This window comes from Myotis daubentonii, chromosome 8, assembly GCF_963259705.1.
Source record: "Myotis daubentonii chromosome 8, mMyoDau2.1, whole genome shotgun sequence".
Lineage (NCBI taxonomy): Eukaryota > Metazoa > Chordata > Mammalia > Chiroptera > Vespertilionidae > Myotis > Myotis daubentonii.
The window spans coordinates 62889760-62912160 of NC_081847.1; the positions used below are offsets into that span (position 1 = coordinate 62889760).

Sequence of the window (22401 nt, forward strand, 5' to 3'; positions counted from 1 at the left end):
GGGGAGAGCAGATGACGAGGAATGCAGGGAGCCTTAGGGAACTGAGAGAGGCTCCCAGCTGACCGCAGGGAAACAGGGACCTCAGCACTACAACCTCAAGGAACTGAATTCTACCAACAACCCGAACAAGCCGGAAGTGGGTTCATTCCTCAAGCCTCCAGAAGGATTGTTACCCAGCTGCTCCTTGATTTTGGCCTTCCCTTCTAAGCAGAAGATCCTGCTGAGCCACGCTGTACCTGCATTTCTAGCCTACAGAACTGTGCGATAAGAAGGGGATATTGTTCTAACCACTAGATTTGTGATCATTTGTCATAATAGCAATAAAAAAACTAATACCTTTGTTATACACTGAAAAGGGGTTTGGCTGGACATGTCAACGGTGCATCACTTTATACAAGGACTGAGAGCACATGGATAAGGGTGCTCTCATAGATAAGGGTGTCAAAGGACGGGGAAGGGCAAGAAGACAAAGGAGCCTAAGAGGGATCCCCAGGAACTGCTTCTTGCGGTGGCTGAATGGAAACAGGAGGAGGAGCCATGAGGCACAAGGAAGAGGAGAATCGTGATGGGTAGTCCTCCCTGGAGGCGGAGCCTGACGGGGGTACTCTGGGGCAGTGTGGAGCCAGCCTTTCACAGGGTAGACCTTCTGTTCTTAACAAATTTCCCGGAAGCCCCGATGAGAGCTGGTGAAATAGTTGTTTTTAAAGTTGAAGGATGAACCCGACCAGTGTGGCTCAGTGGTTGAGCATTGACCCATGAACCAGGAGATTCACAGTTTGATTCCTGGTCAGGGCACATGCCCCGGTTGCAGGCTCGATCCCCAGTGTTGGGCGAGCAGGAGGCAACAAATCAATGATTCTCTCTCATCATTGATGTTTAGCTCTCTCTCCCTCTCCCTTTCTCTCTGAAATCAAAAAAATATTTTTTAAATAAATATATTTGAAGGCTGAGACATTCCAAGAGTTCACAGAGTAATCAAAGTTCATGAAAAAGATAATGGAGACATCACAGTTCTGACAGAAGATAACAATGCAGTTGATGATAGACGCTTGTACAAACAAGGCAAGGACTGACTTTAAAAGAAGGACATGGTGGGAAGAGCCAGAAGGCTGTTAAACATATGTTGCTATGGTCACCGTAATAATGGATGACTATATAAAGTTCAAGAACGCTCTTGTGGCTGTAATGGGGGCATACGTGTTATTTAAATGTGAATCCGAAAATGAGAAACAGTCCCTGGAACCAGATTGAAATGAATTGTGTTGAAAAGAGGGAAAAAACTAATATATTTGAAATGTTCCACTTTCTGTATAAAAGGAAACAATGTGGAGATGTTTTTTGTCTTGTCCAAATAAATGATTCATCAGCTTAAAAAAAAAAAGAAAGAAAGAAAGAAATTCGCTATTTTGGCAATGGTTTTAGTCTCAGACAACAGAATCCACGCTAGCTAATATAAATAAAAGAGTTTTCTTAAAAGTCTAAGGCAACTTAAATAACTGTTGGGAAAGGCAAGGAAACAGACTCTAAGCTGAACTTTCAGAAATAACGCCACAAACCACACGGCAGAGTCAGTCCTCCAAAGGACGCTGCCCACATTGCCAAGGACCTGCCAATGGGGAAGCCAGACCCAGCTGCTGGTTTCCACACCTTCCTGCCTCCACCAGCACAACTGATGCCTCAAGCCCCACCTGTCTACCATTGTCTCAGTTTCAAAGGGCACTCGGCTGAGAGAGCATCTGATTGGTGAAACCTAAATCTCATCTGGAAACGGTGGCAAGGGAATATGGAAAATGTTGTCTGTAGCTTTCTTCTCTCTGCCAAGAAGGTATGCAAAGAGGGGAGTGGAATGAATGTGGCAGGAGCCAAGCCACTGTATCTTGCACAGAAGGCGGGAGGGGTGGTTAGGTTAGTGGTGTCAGATGATGCTGAGACGACAAGTGCAATGATAACTGAAAAGCATTTCTTGAATGCAGTGATCACTGGTTACCCAAACAAGGGGCACTGAACCAGTGCCTTCACAGAATTGGAGTGTTGAAGAGTGAATGCACAAGAAGAAAATGAGGCCAGCAAAAACAATCAAGAATTTTGAGAAAATTGGCTGTGAAGAAGTGGAAAGAGTGGCAGCAGCTTTGGGGGTTGGGGGGGGAGAAGAGGGTTTCCTTTCTTCTGACTTGGATTGGTTTGATGTGCAGATATTTAAAAACTGATTGTAAAGAGCCCTTTGGGAGAGAAGAGTTGAATATAAAAGATAAAAGGAATAATGCAAGGAAGAAAAACAAGAATGCTCCAGGGTATGCCGTTTCTGAGATGAAGGGAGGGGTGGGGCAGGCAGTGCCCAGAGCACAGGTGGGGAGTAGATCTGTACTTGGAGGAAGGTTGGATTCTCTCTGGAGAAAGATCAGAATGAAGTTTAAAGGAGGTTTGCAGAGATGGTAGCAGACAGACAAGGGCATATCCATCTGGTGGCTTCTATTCACTCCATGAAGTGGGATGCTTAGGCATCTGCCAAGATGGCAGAGGAGTGGGCATCTGAGACTGAGGAGAGGTAATGTTTGAAATGATCATCTGGCAAGTGAGGTGACCAAAGAGATAGATAAGAGCAGAGGCAGCTCTGTGATCCCACGAAGCCTGATGATCCCAGTGTGTGGTGGGGCCAAGGGGCTCTGGTGTGTAACACTTTCAGAGCAGAGGAAATATATATGATATTTTAATTTTATAATTAATATTTTTATTTTATAATATTTTATATAGTAGAGGCCTGATGCACTAAATTCGTGCGAGAGTAGGCCTTCCTTCCCCTGGCTGCCGGCACCAGCTTCCTTCTGGCACCTGGGACCCAGGCTTCCCCACAGAAACAATATAGTAAATGCATGTTGTTTTAAACCACTAATTGGATACACATCATAAAAAATAAATAGAAGGAACCTCCTATATACTTCCGTTTCCGGCCTATTATCTTCCTTTCCCTGCAGATATCTCTCACAGACATGGTGAACATTCCTAAAACCGCCAAACTTTCTGTAAGAAGTGTGGCAAGCATCAACCCCACAAAGTAACACAGTACAAGAAGGGCCAGGATTCTCTGTATGCACAGGGAAAGCAGCGTTATGACAGGAAGCAGAGTGGCTATGGTGGGCAGACTAAGCCGATTTTCTGAAAAAAGGCTAAAACTACAAAGAAGATTGTGCTGAGGCTTGAATGCGTTGAGCCTAACTGCAGATCTAAGAGAATGCTGGCTACTAAGAGATGCAAGCATTTTGAATTGGGAGGAGATAAGAAGAGAAAGGGTCAAGTGATCCAGTTCTAAGCTTCATATTTTGTTTGATTACATGACAATAAAATCATGGTATGTTCACTTCAAAATAAATAAATAAATAAATAAACAAACAAACAAACAAACTATGTAAACATAAGGATAATAGCATTTGCTTTGCCAGGTTGATGTGAGGATAGCACCGAGAAATGAGAGTGGCCACCACAATGCCAGGCACGAGTGGCCACTCGCTCTTACTAGGGGATCTTACAGCCCTAGTAAGAAGCGACTCACTCCAAATCAGGAACAGGAAAGCAAAAGAGTAATATTTCACGTGGATTTTGAATAGTTAGCAGGATGTTGCTTTATGGGGAATGAAAGGAAAATGAACTCAAAGCAAAGGTAAAGAGTCAAAAAAGTGAATGATGTGGCAGGGATCCCAAGAAAGATCATGTAGATTTCAGTGGGAAATGCAGTGAGAAACCTAGCACTGTAGTTTGGGATAGGTTGTAGAGTCCTTTGATCATTAAGCTAAGAAAATTTTAATATTTTAAATTAAGCACATGCACATTTTCCCCCAAAATTAAATTTGAAACTAGGGCATTTAATCAGATTTAAATTCCAATTTAGCAATTGTAGAGTACATTGTAAAAACTTAAACCTTATGCTTTTTACTCAGATAAAATTGATGTTTAAATGATAGCAAAAAATCAAAAGAAAAACTCTTGTACATATCCCTCTGTCCACTGTGAGACTGTGTTGTGTGTGTGTGTGTGTGTGTGTGTGTGTGTGTGTGTGTGTGTGTACACACGCACGCGCATGCTATGGGGAGCATCTCTCACACCTCCAGCTGCCCAGAGTGTGACTGAGTGAGGGACCCAGATGCTCATCTGTGAAATCCACTGCTGAGTTTGCACCCAGGCCTTAGTTTTCCAGATCTGCTGTCTGCCCATAACTGACAGACTGAGCCCAGCGGGACATGAAGTGAATCTAATGGGCAATTCTAGCTCAGGATATGGCACCAGCCTTGCTGAATTCCCCTGAGAACTTCAAAATAGTCTGGAAGCTTCCATCCACACTTCCCTCCCTCCATCCTTCCTCCACTTGTGCTCACACCTGTATTGCAGTCTGGTGGCTCTTTCTCTCCCAGCTCCCTCCCCATTACCACTCACAGGCCTTTCCCCTAATAAGTTTCCTGCACAATTAACCTTGTCATGGCATCTGCTTCTTGCAGGACCCAGAATAATGCAAGCAGGGACAGGAACGGTTTGAGAAAACAGACAGTAAGATGGGGATGTGGGACTGGCCCAACCGCCTCCCGGCAGGTGATAAACTTGGTCAACAGTCCAAGAGAGTCCCTGGTGTAATGTAGTAGCTCAGTTGCTAAAAATTTCACCAGTAGCTACCTGGACAATGTTCTGGTGGATGGGAAATACTGTGGTATGATGCAGGCATTTTAAAAATACAGGTCAAAAATGCCTACAAAAAATGGTAGTGTGGGCTGGATGCTGCTAAGATGATTTGATGCCCAGAAGAATAACGAGCCTGTTAACATAGGGTCTCTGTGATAGTTCACAAAGGGGCCTTTATCTCTGACAGAGAAAGGACAGACACAGCCCAGACGCAGACTGAAGACCGCATTGTTAGAGCCCATGAGCTCCAGAGAACTTTCAAGGCTCAGCCACGGCAGGTCTGCCCTGCACAGGCCAGGGCCCGGGTGGGGAAAACCTGGGATCTCGAAATGTGGGAAAGCGACATCTAGGTGGACAGCCCTGAGGAGGGTGGTTCTACAGTGCCCTCTGCACCCTCTAGGCCCAAAAGGGGGCTACCCTCCCTAGTGAGGTCTAGTACTCACGCTGAGCCAGCAGGTGCTGCAGAGGCCCCTCCCCTGTAAGGCATCTGTTGCCCTGAGGAGCTGTGTCCCCCCCCACACACACACACTTCTCCTGGCTCTAGGTATGTGTATTTGCAAAGGCTTTCAGTATGGAAAAGATTCAGAGCTATGAGTTCTTAAACTTTGCCCAATCTCATCCTACTCCTTGCCTTTCGGGACACACCTTAAAATCATTCAGTCGAGGCTGTCACACCCTCCAAATACCCTTTCTAACTTCTTTGTTTTGAGACAGCTACTAAGACTGACAATGCAGTGCTGTGCTGGCCAGCTGCAGGTCTAACACACTTAGCTTTGCTTGGCCAACGAGTGTTTCCGGTGGTTTCTTTGGCAAGACACCTGTCAACACAAAATAGATATACATAATAGTAATATAGGATACATTTAACACATTAGACATTTCTTACTATGACACTGACCTGTTTTTTTTTTCTTTTACTTTGCTCACCTATGAAGTGTCTGACCTGAGTTAGTGCCAACCCACATCTTTTCTCAACAGAGAAAATGTAAGAAACATTTAGAAACGAATCAGGGAATGTACTTCACATCTGAGGTTCAGGAAAGAGTTGCCTCACCTGAGGGAGGAAATAACAACTGATATTAAATTTCTTACTCCTGTAAGAGTTCCTTGATGACCTGAACCTCTTTATTTTACTTAAATGTTACATACTTTGTCTGCATTTCTTCAACTGAATATGGTTTATCTTGGTTAGTTAATGGCTAACTTTTGGCTGGCATTCCCAGGTTTCAAAATACTTGCCAAATAGGTAATGTGTGTGCCAGAGATATGAAGAACTACATCTAGTACAACCTGAGCTATTTGGGCACTCAGAGGAAAGATAAAAATTGGATAGGAATGTCTGTTTTAATGGATGCAGACTTTGGCCCCATAACAAGTCTTTATTGTCCAAGTTGGTCATTTGAGTATCACTGTAATTACTCTGGCAAACAGAGAAAATTTACATTGACTTATGACCTAGCAGAAGATTTATGTATTTGTTGTGGTGGTGGTGTTTATTCATGATCAAATTTTTAAATGTATTTTATCGGCTTAGAAATATAATAATAATTTAGTGTATATTAAAAGAAGCAGATATAACTTTCCACACATACTGTCTCAAGTACAAATTATGCACAAATCCATGCAGTTCTGCACAAATTCTTCCAGCTTAATAGATACTCCCTTAAAGTTGAGTCCAAATCAAGGGTTCTCAAAACTGGTCCTTTCCCCCTTTGTTTCCATTATAATATCCTGTTTCATTACCATTTCTGATAAGGAGGATGTCCTGAGCAGTTACTATGCACTATTTATTCACTGACTAGTAAGTTTGTAATCTAGTTATCTGGCCATAGCCCTGGGCACACATGGGGGAGTAATTATAGTTCAAAGGAGTAGGTGATCAATGCCAAGTGAGCAGTTGATCAATAAGGGTCCTAGTAGTACCTCCTCCCTGCTTAGCCAGAATTTTCTGCCAAGTAGTTAATCTGTAAATAGACTCTTAAATATATTCAGGGCGTTCCTATTCTTAAAGCACTACTGGTATTTTGATTATATTATTCCCTTAAATCAAAACTTTGCTTTGTCCACTGATAAAAGTCCAAAGTCCTTAGGCTGAAATTTCAGGTTTTCTAAAACCAGATGCCTATTTCTCCTTCCAGGCCTACTTTCTATTGTCTTCTGCAATCCCAAGACTCCAACCAAATAGAACTAGTCAATAGTGTCTGCACATTCTTGGCATCTTTCTGCCCCAGGGCTTCGTTGATCTTTCTCACCACTCCAAGGCCGTCCCCTCTGCCTCAGAGGCTCCTTCGGGGATAATATTTAGAACCAACCTGAGGTGAGGTGACCGTAGGGAAGGGGGCGGCCCCCGCACGTCAGTTGGTTTGGAATAATTAACATAAAAGCACATCACGCATAAGACCTCTTTCTCTCCTTGTCTCATTCTCCTGCTGTCTTACTCTTTCTCGTCACATCTTTTTAATCATGATTTTCAACAAGGGTCATGTGAACATACCTTAAAAACTGTTTCCATGTTCTTAGGGAGGATGACGGCTCCTCTTGCCTCCAACACCCCAAATACCACCTGCATGTGTTCAGCCTGCTCTATCTCTGCCCACTGAGAGGCCCCTCCTTCACGTCCAGCGCCTCCCCTCCCCCACTGGATTCCCATGGACTTTCTTGTAACCATTAATAAGCTAATGTGGTCTTTCACTCATACACATATTCTTAGGTATTTGGGTTTCTCTCTCTTTGGTTCTTTGAGGGTTGAGATTTCGCTTCAAAGGCTTCTCTGTCCCCACATCTCCTAACAGAGGGTTTTGCCTATAGTATATGGTATTGATTCAAAGGTGTGGACATAAAAAAGGCCACATACTAAATCTGGTAAGCTAAGGGGAGGCCTGCATGGAGGGCTTACAAACTCAGAAACCTAAAGTAACTACATAGGATGATCTAAAATTAAAACGTCCTAACTAAAAGCAAGTCATGGCAAGTAGTCATATCCTAGGCTGCTATCCTCTGTGACAAATGTCGATCCTTACCTTAAGTAAACCTGTCTGTTGTCATTTTTGCATCTAACATAACATGCCTTTGGAATGTCAGAGTACAGTACAACCTTGATATAACGAACTAATTCGGGCGAGGGGGTATCCTTTAAAGTCTAAAGTCTGTTCCATAATAAAGTTTCCGAATGAGATGTTAAAATATTGACAAATTAGTTTACCTATTTTTACTTATGTAAACACATTTGTGTAATTAAATTTAAGTATGTACAAAAAGTTTAATTTCACAGAAAAGTTATACGTATTACTGTGATTTTAAATTTATACTGAATAGGTCTAGTAAATGCGTGCATTCACCAGCCCCCTGGAGTAAACAAATGCACTGGGTAGTCGCTTAGTGCCTGTAGGAACATCTGCGGGCCAGCGTTAAAACTGCTGCAGAAAGTCATGCCAGATGCCATGTGATCATGTGCTAATCACTTGAACATTGTTTACAAACGGTGACTCTTGGATTTAAATATGTAGACTACAGTTGTAGCTATGTAATATTTATATCAGTGAAATTTACTATAGTATCTTTTCCAACATATGGACTACTCACTAAAATTTGTTAAAAATAACAGCGAATAAACAACAAAAAAACAACCTGTTAATTCAATTATAAGCATATCTTGGTTCAAAGCATTTTAAAATTAACAGGGTGTTAATTTTCACATATGACATATGGATCAGAAATTTTGTCCATTAAATATGAAGCCTGCTAAATCGAGGTCTTCAAAATCCCCTTTTTCCAGACTCCTCAGGGCACAACCTCCCACCAGAGCAAGAAAACACGAAACCCCTCATTATTAAGGAGATATGCACCCCTATGGGTTTTTTTTTAATTATTGAATTGACTTGAGCAAGCAATAATTTGGGTATCTCAAAACAGCCTGAATTCACCCAAGAGAATCATGGAAAACCAGTGAATTTTATGTAGCTAAGTTTTGTCTTTGGCAGGAAGGTTTCCAAGGTCTCAAGGGAACAGCACTGAACTATAGGTATAGAAAGGTCAGCAACAACAAACTCATCATTATTTTAAACCCAAAATCTGTGGACCTTTGTGAAAGGAGTCTTTGTTGAGCTTTTTCTTTAAACAGGCAGTTGCTAGCAGGTCACCTTCTTGTGATTCCCTTGCCCTCCAAAGGATGCTTCATAGGCTACATAATGATGGTTAAGTTCTCCCAAAGAACAGGCCATGACAACATTAAATGGCTTATTTGTTTTTCTGCACCTGTTTTTGTTACCCTCCAAGTCCCTGGAGAATCAAGGGCAGCCTTTCTGCTGCTCTGAGAAATTATTCTGTCTAGAATATGTGATCACACCCCAGAACAGGTGCCAAAAGGAAGATAACATGCCAGGTGTCCACCCAGGCAGCAGGAAGTTGGCCAGAATGCTGCATCTTCTCATTTAAAAGACCCCAAACCATATATTGATCCTGAACTGGTTTTCTCAGCAATCCCACTCTTCCCAGAGCCTAGAATTCCAGAGTGCTGGAAAAACTTTAAATCTTGCAGTTCATCACACTCATTTTTCAGGCTGAGATTCAGACTGCCTGACACACAGCCAGGTTAAATGATAGCCCCATCAATTCTTTGCTAACTAGTGGCAGATCCAGTTCGAGAAGGAACCCAGGTGAACACAGGTGTTTTACCTAGAAACTAACAAGAAAAAATGATCCTACTCATTCTAATACTCTGTGTTATTTCAGAGCCTTGGATGAAGACATTTCATTTCAGAAATCATAACCCACTCCCAGTTCATTTCAAAGATAACTTGGGGAAGATGTGAACCAAGTAACTCTACCATAGAAAAGTATATGGTATTTGTCAAATGCAGGAAAGTGAGGGTTGGAATACTCACTGAGTCAGATTCCAAATTTTTCATCCCAAGAAATTAGTTGAGAATTAAGAGCAACATTTTTTTTAAGAGCGACATTTTTACAGATACACATCACAGAACTGTCTATTAAAATAACCTTGCCGGTTGGTGTGGCTCAGTGGTTGAGCATCAACCTATGAATCATGAGGTCAGGGTTCAATTCGTGGTCAGGGCACATGACCAGGTTGTGGGCTGGATCCCCAGTAGGGAGTATGCAGAGAACAGTCAGTCAATGATTCTCTCTCATCATTGATGTTTCTCTCTCTCTCTTACTCTCTCTCTCTCAATCCCTTCCTCTCTGAAATAATTAAAAAAAAAATTTTTAATAAAATAACCTTAAGACAACTTGGCTATCTTTAAGGAGGTTAATTACATGAGCAGGTTGCCATGATCAGTTAGATTTTTCCCCCAAATGCATTTGTAAGTAAGCAACTTGGAGCTTACTTACACTTACTTGGAGCTTACTTACTTAATTACTTAGTGTGCCTTTTGCCTTCATCAAGGACTATTTGACTACAAGGTCAGAGAACAATGGTTCTTTCAGGCCTTTCCTGAGTCCTCTCTGGACACCAGGAGGCTACCACTGCAGGAATGAGGGAGAGGTCCGTGACCTATAGGGAAGTGGAATCACAGAAAAAGCATGGGGCCTTCAATTCCTACTCTGACTCTTGCTAGCCCTTTGGACAAATTCCTTACCACCTTTTAACCTCAGTTGCTCTCCTGTAAAATGGACATAAGAGCAACTAACCCATGGGCCGCTAGCCTAAGGATAAAATGAGCAGAATGTATGTGAAGCTCCTAGCATTGTGCCTGGCACTGAACGGGGAGGGACTCAGTGAACTATCCTTTCACCTCCCCACTGTCCCAGTACAGTCAGCCCTGCATAGGACCTGAACAGCCACCCCTTTCCCTGGATTAATATGTTTTTTCCCCAACACCCCCCGTTTACTAGCGGTGCTCTGAGCCCTTCACCCCAGCGAATCCTGCTATCCATGGTACTCAATCAAACCCACCTCCCCAACTTCAGCTAGGTATTAGAAAGGAAAAATATCTCATTGAATTGAATTATACTCAATAACTATAAGTTTAAGAATCCTCTGGGCAGTATGTAGATTTTTGAAAGAAGTTGTTCAATAACCAAGTTGAATCCCAAAGTCATTGAATTGCTGGCATGATAACTTAAATCAAAAGAAATTCTTGGGACAGTGTTAAGAGAAGCCACTCTGATGGGCAGATCCAGTCCTGCCTCCGAGCTTGCTATAAATCATCAACCACGTATTCTTGCTTTTCACATCTTCTTCTAACATTTCTCTGAAAACTACCTCCTTCCACCCAATTTTGGTTTTCAAGGCCCAGTAGTAGAGATCCTGCAGATAGCGTTAGAGGGCACTGCTAAGACCTTGATGGTAGGGGTCACTTGTAATTCCTGCATAGTCAGGCAATATATGATCTACTCTTCTTCTGGGCAATCATTCTCCATCTTCTAGGGAAGAGATATTCCAAATGATATAATTGTTTGAATATGGATGGTCAAACCTCACCTTTCCTAGCCTGAGATATGACATCACCTGATTTTGAAGGTGAATGTATTTTATATGTGCCTATATCCCCCCACAGGTCCTAGAATTGCATTTAGTACAGGCTCATTAGATGAATGCATGAGTGAATGAATAGGTGAAATTATAAAATCTGATAGTCATTACTAGTGCTCACTTCCAAGTCTCCTCTCTTCCATGTACTTAAAAGATAGGGTGGTATGACTAGTCCTAGCCAATGGACTATAAGCAGAAGTGACATGTGTTACTTCTGGTCTGAACCATAGATGTTCATTCTCTATGCAGGATCTTCCCTTGACGAGGCCACCAGCCACCTTATCGATGGCAAATCCTCTGGTAGCCTGAGTTCCTGAGTGACTGTGTGGAATAGGTTACTCCTCCACACCTGCTGACCTGTGCTGCACATATACCATGAATAAGAAATATTCCTTTGTTGAAGGATTTTGTTCTGCAGCATACCCTAGCCCAGTGGTCGGCAAACTTATTAGCCTACAGAGCCAAATATCAATAGTACAATGATTGAAATTTCTTTTGAGAGCCAAATTTTTTAAACTTAAACTATATAGGTAGGGACATTGTTATTAACTTAATTAGGGTACTCCTAAGGTGGCCTTTGCTAAAAACGTCCTCAATCTGATTGAGGTACGTTCGTTGAGGTCGGCCCCTTCCAACTCTCCCATCCACACTCGTCTTGTATACTTGTTTCATCTATCTCCTTTCCAAAAACTGACTTCTGCGCATGGGCCAAGAAGTTTCAATCGCACTGTACGTGCGCACCCGCACGTGGTATATTGTGGAAGAGCCACACTCAAGGGGCCAAAGAGCCACATGTGGCTCGCAGGCCACTGTTTACGGACCACTGCCCTAGCCTATCCTGACTAACATAGCCAATGGTCACTTAAAGGTAAAACTAAAGGCAAAGAGGCTGTATATTTTATACTGACTAATGCTCCTGATGAGATTTTCTTGTCCAAACTTTGGTTGTTGTGTGATGCCAGTCTTATCAGTAAGATAGGATCTAAGGGTTAAAAGCCACTTGAGGAAGGCTACTCAACCTGTAGTCTCACTTGTGTGAGAGCTGAAGGGCATGATGCCCTTCAGTCCCACTGCTACACTGTAAATTAGAACAAGGCAGAGTATCAGGGGAATATGTAAGATACACTGAAAAAGCTCCATGGGCCCTGACCGGTTTGGCTCAGTGGACAGAGCATCAGCCTGTGAACTGAAGGGTCCCAGGTTCGATTCTGGTCAAGGGCATGTACCTTGGTTGAGGGCGCATCCCCAGTAGGGGGTTATGCAGGAGGCAGCTGATTGATATTTCTCTCTCATTGATGTTTCTAACTCTCTATCCCTCTCCCTTCCTCTCTTTAAAAAATCAATAAAATATATTTTTTTAAAAAACAGCTCCATGGTTTCATACTCCCATCCTTAGAACCATATTCTCAATTGATCAGTGCACAAATGTTTAAAATTCACTTTATTTCATTTTTAGGTTTTGAAATGAGGAGTTGACATTTGCAAGGATCACACCATATGTGCCTTGTCAAGTCTGGCATGCTCAGTGAGGCAAACCCAGCCCCATTGCATGGTGTCATCCACTTAGCAAGCACCCTCCTGTGAGACCTTGTTTTTCATCTGTGGACAGCATTTGGTCAGAGATTGCAGGCAGTATGGGTAGGTACAGGAAGAGTCCACTTTTTGGCAGTGTCTCCAAATTCACCCACCAAAAATTTCAGTTGTTTTTGGTTCCCATATTGGCAGTGAACGCCACAGGATGGGTACCATATGTTCCAGTGTTTCGGAAACCATCCCAGTTTCTAATATTTTACTTGTCTCTATAATCCATTAAAATGCCTCAGAAATTCCAATATTTTTAGTACACAAACTACATCTATCAGACAACTTCTCACACTAGGAAGCAATACAAAAATTCATTCTAGAGCCTTTACCTCAATTTTCTTGTTAAAACTAACTCACTTTGCTTTCCTATACCAGCAAACAATATGATGATGAGGTTTATTTCCACCCCAGAAAATTACAGCCAAAAGGGCAGCGTATCGAGTCACCTTAGTAGAGTATCCATTTCAGAACGTGATCTCACTGGGTTACTTAGTGCTATCAACTGCTCTTTAGCTGAGAGGTTTCTGATCTGCTTACATTAATTAGCATATTCCAGGGAGTTTGTTATATGAACATTTCAAGCATGAAAATATCACTTTGCTTCTGAGCCGTTTGGTCAGGAATGTGTGCGGCCTCTCAGTTCCGACAACTGACTGGTCAAGTTCAGTTTTTCTGGCTGATCGTTCTGTCTACTTCAGCATTATCCTCAGCCCAGAAGAGGACAGTGGGGCCCACAGTGAGATCTGAAGTCCATAGTGAAGGTCAACTGCAATCATTGCCATCCAGAGTTCTGTCCCAAGTGTGTGAAGCACTGCCATTAAGAATTCATCCTTAGGTTGACAGCCTGAACCCTCTTAAAATCCAAAAGCCCCAGGGAGCCCAATGCATTAAATTACGGACTATGAACCCCTGGGCGTGAGTGTGTTAGGAGCTCCTTTCCAAATGGCATCTGCAAAGAGAGAGGCCTGGAAAGAATGGAGATGGGGATTCTAGACAAGAGTGCAGCAGAGGACAGATTTTGTGGGGTGCAGAGGAAGGAGGGAAAGGACTTCTAGGTGGAGAAGGCGTGGACATGAAATGCAAAGGACTAAAGGGATGGTGGAGATTTTATTCCACCAGTCACTACACAAAATGCTTTCTGTGTATTTTTATCTGTTTTCATTCCCTCAGTGATTCCTAGGAAGTAATGCGGTATGCTCACTTTACAGGTTAGGAAAACACCAGGCAAGGTGGTTAATAACTTACCCAGGATCACCATCTGGGGTGTGATGAAACCGTGACATGAACCCCAGTCTTCTTCTAAAGTGGGACTTACTGTCCCGCTCTCTAAATGGGCAGGGGCCTCAAAGCCACTTTTTAAAAATAATAGACATTTATTTCTTAGAGACTGGGAAGATCAAGATCAGAGTGCCGGCAGACTCCGTGTCTGGTGAGAGCCCTCTTCCTGGTTTACAGACTAAAGCCCAATCTAATGGTAACATAACAACCCCTGTGAAAAATCTTGTTGGTCCAGACTCTGAGATGGTAGACTTTAAAAAATTAGGAGATTAGAAAACATTAGAAGCCAGGAAAACAGTTTGGCAGTCTCTCAAAAATTAAATGTAGTATTATCATATGATCCAACATATTCATGTCCAGGAATACACCTAAAAGAATTGAAAACAGGGACTCAAACAGATGTTCATAGCAGGATTATTTACCATAGCCAAAAGGTAGAAACAACCCAAGTGCCCAATGAAGGATGAATGGATAAACAAACTGTGGTCTAGCTATACAATAAAATGTTATTCAGCCTCTAAAAAGAAGAAAATTCTGCCCAGCCAGCATGGCTCAGTGGTTGAGCATCAATCTATGAACCAGGAGGTCACAGTTCGATTCCCTATCAAGGCACATGCCTGGGTTGTGGGCTCAGTACCTAGTGTGGGGCATGCAGGAGGCAGCTGATCAATGATTCTCTCTCCTCATTGATGTTTCTATGTCTCTCTCCCTCTCCTTTCCTCTCTGAAATCAATAAACATATATTTAAAAATTAAAATTAGAAAAGAACATTCTGACACATACTACAACGTGGATGAACCGCGAGGTAATCATGCTAAGTGAAATAAGCTAGTCACAAAAGGACAAATTCTGTAAGGCTGTTGTCTTCACGTCTGATGCTGGAGCCCGAAGTCCCTAAGGCAGACAGTCTGAAAAGGGAAGGTGGATGTAAACTGGGGGAGATCAAGAAGGCCTGTTGTTGCCTCTGTCCTTGGTGTGGGTGAGGTCAGTTAGGAACGCTCACGTGAACCTTGGTGTCAGGGATTTTATTGGGGTCAGTCATGTAGGCATGGGGTGCCCTCCTGACCAACTTTAGCTACTCAGATTCCAGTTTCTCTAAAATGCTACGGCATGGCCTGGGCCCCACCATAACTCACACTATAGATAGACTCTGGTGGGCCCAGTGCCCCCAGTAAATAAAAACACTCTGATTGGGCAGGATATTCCCTGGGCTTTGAGTTAGCTCCCAGGAACCAGTCAAAGGCTAGACCTTTCTTTGAAACAGGCAAGGTTTGAACAACCCACACCTGCTGGGTCAGCCCTGTGATGCTCAGACACACATTTTTGTTCTTCAGTTTTTCAGACTCTAGTGTCCAATGTAGAGTGTGAAAGTGAAGTCCCATGGTGGCTCATGGGCAAACACTGGCCAGAGGCTTCCTTAAGTTCTCACCACCTGCATTTCCTCATCTGTGAGATGACGGTAACAGTGCCCACTCTGAATTTCCTGAAAGGTGCTGTGAGAATCAAATGACACAGTATGGATAACTAAGCATCATGTACTTGCTAATTCCAGAGCTAACCAGGTGTGGAATTCACACAGCCACTTAGGGATTTCTGTCTATTTAATGGCCATTTCATTTTTCGTCCCCTAACAGTTATAAAATGCTTACTCTGTGCCAGGCACTGTGTCAAGCGCTTATGTGGATTATCTTTTTAATCCTCAAATTATTCCCTGAGGATAGTACTATTATTATCCTCTTTGAGAAGAGTGTGGTCCAGTAAGGTTACCTAAGGTTACACGTCTCATTCAATAGCAGAGGCAGCTTTTAAACTGTACAAGGGGGCCAGCATTGGAAAACAAAGCTACATTGATTGCTTGCCAGACGAGGGGAAGCGACTTCACTCACTCAAAGGTGCGTTCAGTGAGTCTCACTTAGTTAAAAAGGGAAAGGCTGCCTACAGGATAGGAAGAAAGGCTTCGCTCCAGCACGGTGCGCTTCTGAAGGGTGGCATTGATTGTTTGAGGAGAGAATTGTAAAGCCTCCTTTAAAACTGGTCATTGCTCTGGGTTTTTTTGTTGCTGTTTTTTGTTTTTTGTTTTTTTGCCACAAAGTGCTGTTGTCAAACAGGTCCAAATGGGTTGTTCAGTGGAGACTAAGCAGGCTCAGGTCACAGCAGCCAAGTTCATATGCACCTAAAGATTGGGAACATCCTTCTCCACAGAACAGAGGCCTCTGTACCCAGGGCTAGAGATCGGACATCCCGTGTCTGACCACCTTTGCTCGTTGTCTTCCCACCAGACACCAGCCCCTAGCGACTAAATAAACTGCCAGGAGTCTCAGGCTGGCTTTAGAATGCACATTTTGTCAGTTTTTAATAACATCATTGTCTTTAAGGAAAACCTCATTTTTATTAGAGAACTGCAGAAGTAAACACCACCAGTGATTTCTTCTCCTTCTACATAGGCTCAGAAGCTGTTCTTTGTTCTCCCAGACAAATCCAGAAGAGAAACAACCATTCAGTTGCTACAGATCATGGGATCACTCTGATGCAAAAATCTCCATAAGATACTTCAGAGAAGTTCTATGACTTAGGACAGAATTTAGAGGAAAGACAGAAGCCTTGGCAGAAACAGCAGAAGACTTTAAAAAGCTAAGGAGAGCCCTAGCCATTTTGGCTCAGTGGATAGAGCATCGACCTATGGACCAAAGGGTCTCAGGTTTGATTCTGGTCAAGAGCATGTACCTCGGTTGCAGGCTCCTCCCCAGCCAGGGCCCTGGTCGGGGCACATGCAGGAGGCAACCAATCAATATTTCTCTCTGTCTTTCCCTCTCTCTTCCACTCTCTCTAAAAAATCAATGGAAAAATATCCTAGGGTGAGGGTTAACAACAACAACAAAAAAAGCTAAGGAGAGCAGATCTGAGAAAAGAATGAATGGGGGGAAAGGACACCCACTGTGGGGTGGCAGCCAGGCTTGCAATGTCACCTCACACCAGCCCAGACAGGACGGGAAGGGCAGGAGCCTTAACTGGAAAGTATGCACAGCTACTTTGGGAGGGAACCAGGAGGTGAAGATTGTTATTAGGAAAAGAATCTGCTTTTGAGATGAGAGATTACAAGGGCCTCAAATGTCTAGGAAAAATAAGGATTGTTCAAAACAGGGTCAATTTTCAATAAGCCACTTACAGGAGTATCAGAACTGATTGTAGTTGTTGTTGTTATTTTAATCCCAGGGGGAAAAATAGATGTGTCCTCAGAATATGTATAACAAACTGGAGAATTAAACTGGGATAGGGTGCTAAATCTGTTGCTCCTTACCCCCTCTTGGCCCCTCCTCTCACCTCCATTCCTGGAAATGTACAGGAAGAAACTCTTTCATAGTCCAAAGAAGACCAAAGACTTGATGCTGTGGGATTTGAGTTTCTGACTGAACGTGGCCTATTTTTCCATCACCCATGACTCAGAGTCTGGCCCTCTGGGAGGTGCTTCTTTAGTTCTTTTTTTATTTTATTTTATTGTTGACACTAGTACAGATCTCCTCCATCCCCCCCCCCTTTGCCCACTTTGGACAGCCCTTGCCACCCTTCCCCTGGCCTTCACCACTCTGTTGCCTGTGTCCATGGGCTACATACGGACTCGCTTCATCTTTTATTCAGTTCCCCCTCCTCCCTCCTCTCTGACCTCTGTCAGTCTGTTCCATGTATCCATGTCTCTGGTTCTATTTATTTCATCAATTTATTTTGTTTATTAAATTCCACATATTAGTAAGACCATGTGGTATTTATCTTTCTCTGACTGGCTTATTTCGCTTAGCATTACAACCTCTGGGTCCATCCATGCAATCGCAAAGGGTAAGAGTTCCTTCCTTTTTACATCGTGTTGTATTCCATGTGTAAATGTATTAAAGCTTCTTTTTTTTTTTTTTATCCTCACCCAAGGATATTTTTCCATTGATTTTTAGAGAGAGTGGAAGAGAGAGAGAAAGACAGAGAGAAATATCAACGTGAGAAAAACATATCAATTGGTTGCCTCCTGCACACGCCCCAACCAGGGCCTGGGCCGGGGAGAAGCCTGCAACGGAGGTATGTGCCCTTGACCAAAATCGAACCTGGGATCCTTCAGTCCGCAGGCCAATGCTCTCTCTTTAAGTCAAACCTGGTAGAGCTCAAAGCTTCCTTATCCACTCATCTACTGACGGGCATTTCCGTTGTTTCCAGATCTTGGCTATTGTAACTAGTGCTGCTATGAGCATAGGGGTGCATCTACTCTTTCTGATTGGTGTTTTGGGATTCTTAGGATATATTCCCAGAAGTGGGATTGCTGGGTCAAATGGCAGTTCTATTTTTACTTTTTTGAGGAAACTCCACACTGTTTTCCACAGTGGCTGCAAGTGAAGGGCACAGTGTCCATCAGGACTGCCCTCACCTCAGTGAGGGATCCCTAGGCTACATGCACATATGACCAACTGGCTACAAATTTGGGTTTCCATGCTCTCTCATGTTTGATAATGCACTAGAATGATTCTCAGAACTCAGAAAAATGCTATACTTACTATTACAGTTTTATTATAAAACATACAAATCAGGGATGACCAAATGAATAGACCCGTAACATGAGGTCTGGTAGGGTTCTGAATGCGGATCTCCCATGCCCTCTTCTTGTGGAATCAAGATGTATCACCCTCCTGGCACATCAATGTATGACCACCTGAATGGCAGGTTCAGGTGTCCAGAAATTTTGTTGGGGTTTCTTTACATATGCATGATTGAATCATTAGCCAGTGAGTGAACTCAATCTCTAGCCCCTCCCCAGAGGTGGGGAGATCAGGCTCCCATCCTGAGTCACCTCGTTACCATAAATGATTGCTGGAAACCAAGATCAACAGTAATTAATATAAATGGGAGGAGTCTGGCAGAAGGCTGACCGGGACCCCTTTGATATTCACAGGGTGAATATTTGCATTTTATTACCTACTGCTGACTCAATGGCCTAAAGCAAACTCCCCCAAAACCTGACCATCTTACTGTTTACTAAACATTACCATTGATATGTCTGTTTGCATTCCTAAAAGGCAATTGTGTATTCTAGTAACTAAAAGCAGATGGTAAAGGAAACTGAGTGGAACTTGACTACTACAGTCAAGTCTTCCCCTGGCTTTCCCCCATAATTTCAAAAACATTATTTCTTGCCTTGTGTGTCAATTTGTGCATCAGCTCCTTCTCCAAGCCTTTGAATCCAAAAGCCACACTGGCCGAGGCCTTTCACAAATGATGGTATGGTCCAAGGGTCCACCAAAGATTCTTCTATAATCCAGAAAATTCCAAGTATTTAGAAGCTCTGTCTCAGGAACCTGAGACAAACACAAGACAAATGCTTTATTATACAACACAATGACAACTGACATTTAATAAAGGTTTTTTAAGTGCTAGGCTCTGTGTTGAGCACTTTATATACATCTCTTTTGACCCTCAAACAATCCTACATGCCAAAGACATTATTATCCCCATTTTACAGATGAAAAAAGTAAGGCACAGACAGGGGAAGTAACTTACTTACATTCACACGGCTAGTAGAGGGAGGTAGAGCAGGGGTTTGAACTCATATTTGTCATGTGTGCTACTATGTCCCTCTAGAGTTGACTATACCCTGTAAATAAGAAAGGTACAAAAGTAAGGAGAAAGCGATCAATGCTACAGAGAAACGAATAATTAAAAGAGGATTAGAAGTACAGGGTGGGGCAGCTGCAATTTCCAATCCCGGGATTTTTTTGGAGAACATTACTGAACCTCACCAGCCCACACTTCCTTTTCCATAGTATGGAACTAATTCCTGCCTCGTAGGGCCACAGCCATGATGAAAGGAGGTGTGCGCTGTGTAACAGAAGTACCTGACAGTTAGCTTTGGGGTGTGTAATGTAAGTGTCTGACATTCCGATTTTGATTACTGAGGCATCCACGTCAAAAACATCCATCTCTAATAAATATATTGCCCACTACACGACCAGATAAAAATTCAGGCCACCCCACCCAGGCAGTTTCCCTCTCAGAAAACCCTGGGTGACCTCGATAACGGAGCACTTGGGTGACCCTGCTTTTCCTTTCCCACACTTTAATTCCTGCTCTTATGCTTTAAATTCACCAGTAAAGAGTGAACCTAGGCACTCCTCTTCAGCTCCTCTAAAAGCAGAACCGCAGGTTTGCACTCCCTCCCTCTCTCTACCTGTGACCTGGCTGTGTGGCACCAGGCATGCCAGGTACCCTCCAGGACCCATGAGTAATAACCTTGTTTTTTCAAAGTCCCTTGTGCATCTTGCATTCATAGAAACCACAAGGGCTGGTCCAAATGTCTGTGGGGGCTGCCACATGTAGGATGGGCCCAGGCAAGTGCCCAGGCATTCCTTGCTGATAGTATCCCTATGAGTAGGCTGAGACTGTTCTGTTCTCTTTTTTCTTCCCTACATCTTTATTTCCTCTCTTTCCTTTTCTTATTCTACTTTCTTTTCTTTTTCTTTTCTTTAGTCTTTTTTCCAGTGTTTCCTTTCCTACTCTGTATTTTTTATTCATTATTATTACCTTTTAAAATAATAATTATTTCTTTTTTTATTCTTATTTTCTTCTCTTTTCCTTCTTTTATTTCATATTCTCTTTTTTCTTTTTTTCTTCCCTAATTCTTTTGTTCTCTTGTCTTTTCTTATTCTTTTGTTGTCTCTTTTTCATTTCTTATTTGTTGTTGTTGGTTTGTTTGGTTTTTGTTTTGTTTTCAGTTTGGTCTTGTTTTTTTGTTTTGTTTTGTTCTGTCAGCACAAAGCAATAGCAGTTGGTATGACTGGTTGGGTTGACCCTCACAGTCAGCCAGCCTGAGGGCCAAGCCCACCCACAAATGGGACAACAGCAATCAAGACCCAGTTACACATAATCCACACAAGGGACATTCCCAGAGTACTCGGTTCTGAAGATCAGTGAGACTACACCACTGGGTCCCACAAAACACGCACTGAAGGCCACCCCAACAAGACTGGGATCATAGCAATTCTATTCCATACATAGAAACAAACACAGAGAAACAGCAAAATGGGAGAAACAAAGAATCAGGCCCCAAATGAAAGAACAGGAGGAACCTCCAGAAAAGGAGCTAAACAAAATGCAGGCAAGCAATTTATCAGAAACGGAGTACAAAGTAATGGTTTTAAGAATGCTCAGCAGGGGGGTGCACATGGGTTTGGGCGGGACTTCCAGCGGCTTTCTCCTGGTTGCCCTTTTGACCTCTTCAGTCTGTTCACAGAGTCAGAGGCTCCAGCAGGCTGCGTCTTGGATAGGAGGAGTCATCAGAGGCAGGTTCCCCGCTGTGCAGTGCTGTGTCTGAGGCAGGGCAGGGGCTGGGTAGAGGGTGGCAAAGGATGGGAAAATGGAGGGCATATGTACTAGTGTCAACTATATATTTTTTTTTAAGTGAACAGCCCCTGCTCTTGCCGGTTTGGCTCAGTGGATAGAGCATCAGCCTGCCGACCAAAGGGTCCCGGGTTCGATTCTGGTCACGGGCACGTATCTTGGTTGCAGGCTCCTCCCCAGCCTGGGCCCTGGTCGGGGCTCATGCTGGAGGCAATCAATGGCTGTGTTTCTCTCACATTGATGTTTCTCTCTGTCTTTCCCTCTCTCTTCCACTCCCTCTAAAAATCAATGGAAAAATATCCTCGGGTGAGGATTAACAAAAAATAAAAGGTGAGCAGCCCCTAGGAGGCCCTGCAACAAGACCACTTTCCTGAAGAGAAAATTTGTTTCCTCGCTCACTCACCTTTAGTGCTGGGAGCTTCCGTGCTGTAGGCCCTGAGGATGAAGGACATATCAGCCCAGATCCTGCAGAGCTACCAGTGATGAGGCTGGAGAGAGGGATTCTTGACTCATCCTAATTATTATTATTATTATTATTATTATTATTATTATTATTATTCCAAACAAGTTTCAGGGAAGCAGTCTAATTAAAAGTGAAAAGACATTTAAAGTAGTTGCCAGCCAGCTCTATACAAATCCCAACTCCATCACTTACTAGTTGTTTGATCCACACCCCTGAACCTCTTTATGTCTTGGCTGCCTCACCTGTAAAATGAGAGTCACAAGCTGCATCTGTTTACAGGGTTGTTACAGCAAATAGGCTTACGGTAGACGTGGGGTATAATTTTAGAATGAGCAGGGCTGCAGGTTAACCTGATTCCAAATGTAGCACAAAGTAGGTCCCAGTAAATATTAATTTAATGAATTAAGATCCGTACTACATGCCCTAACTGGTTTGGCTCAGTGGATAGAGCATCAGCCTGCAGACTCAAGGGTCCCAGGTTCAATTCTGGTCAAGGGCATGTACCTTGGTTGCGGGCACATCCCCAATAGGGGTTGTGCAGGAAGCAGCT

General features: G+C 43.1%; 1 pseudogene; it reads left to right on the plus strand.

Annotated features, from left to right (window-relative positions):
* Positions 1-2987: 2987 nt before the first annotated feature.
* LOC132239036 (large ribosomal subunit protein eL42-like) lies at positions 2988-3399 on the plus strand (annotated as a pseudogene).
* Positions 3400-22401: the final 19002 nt, after the last annotated feature.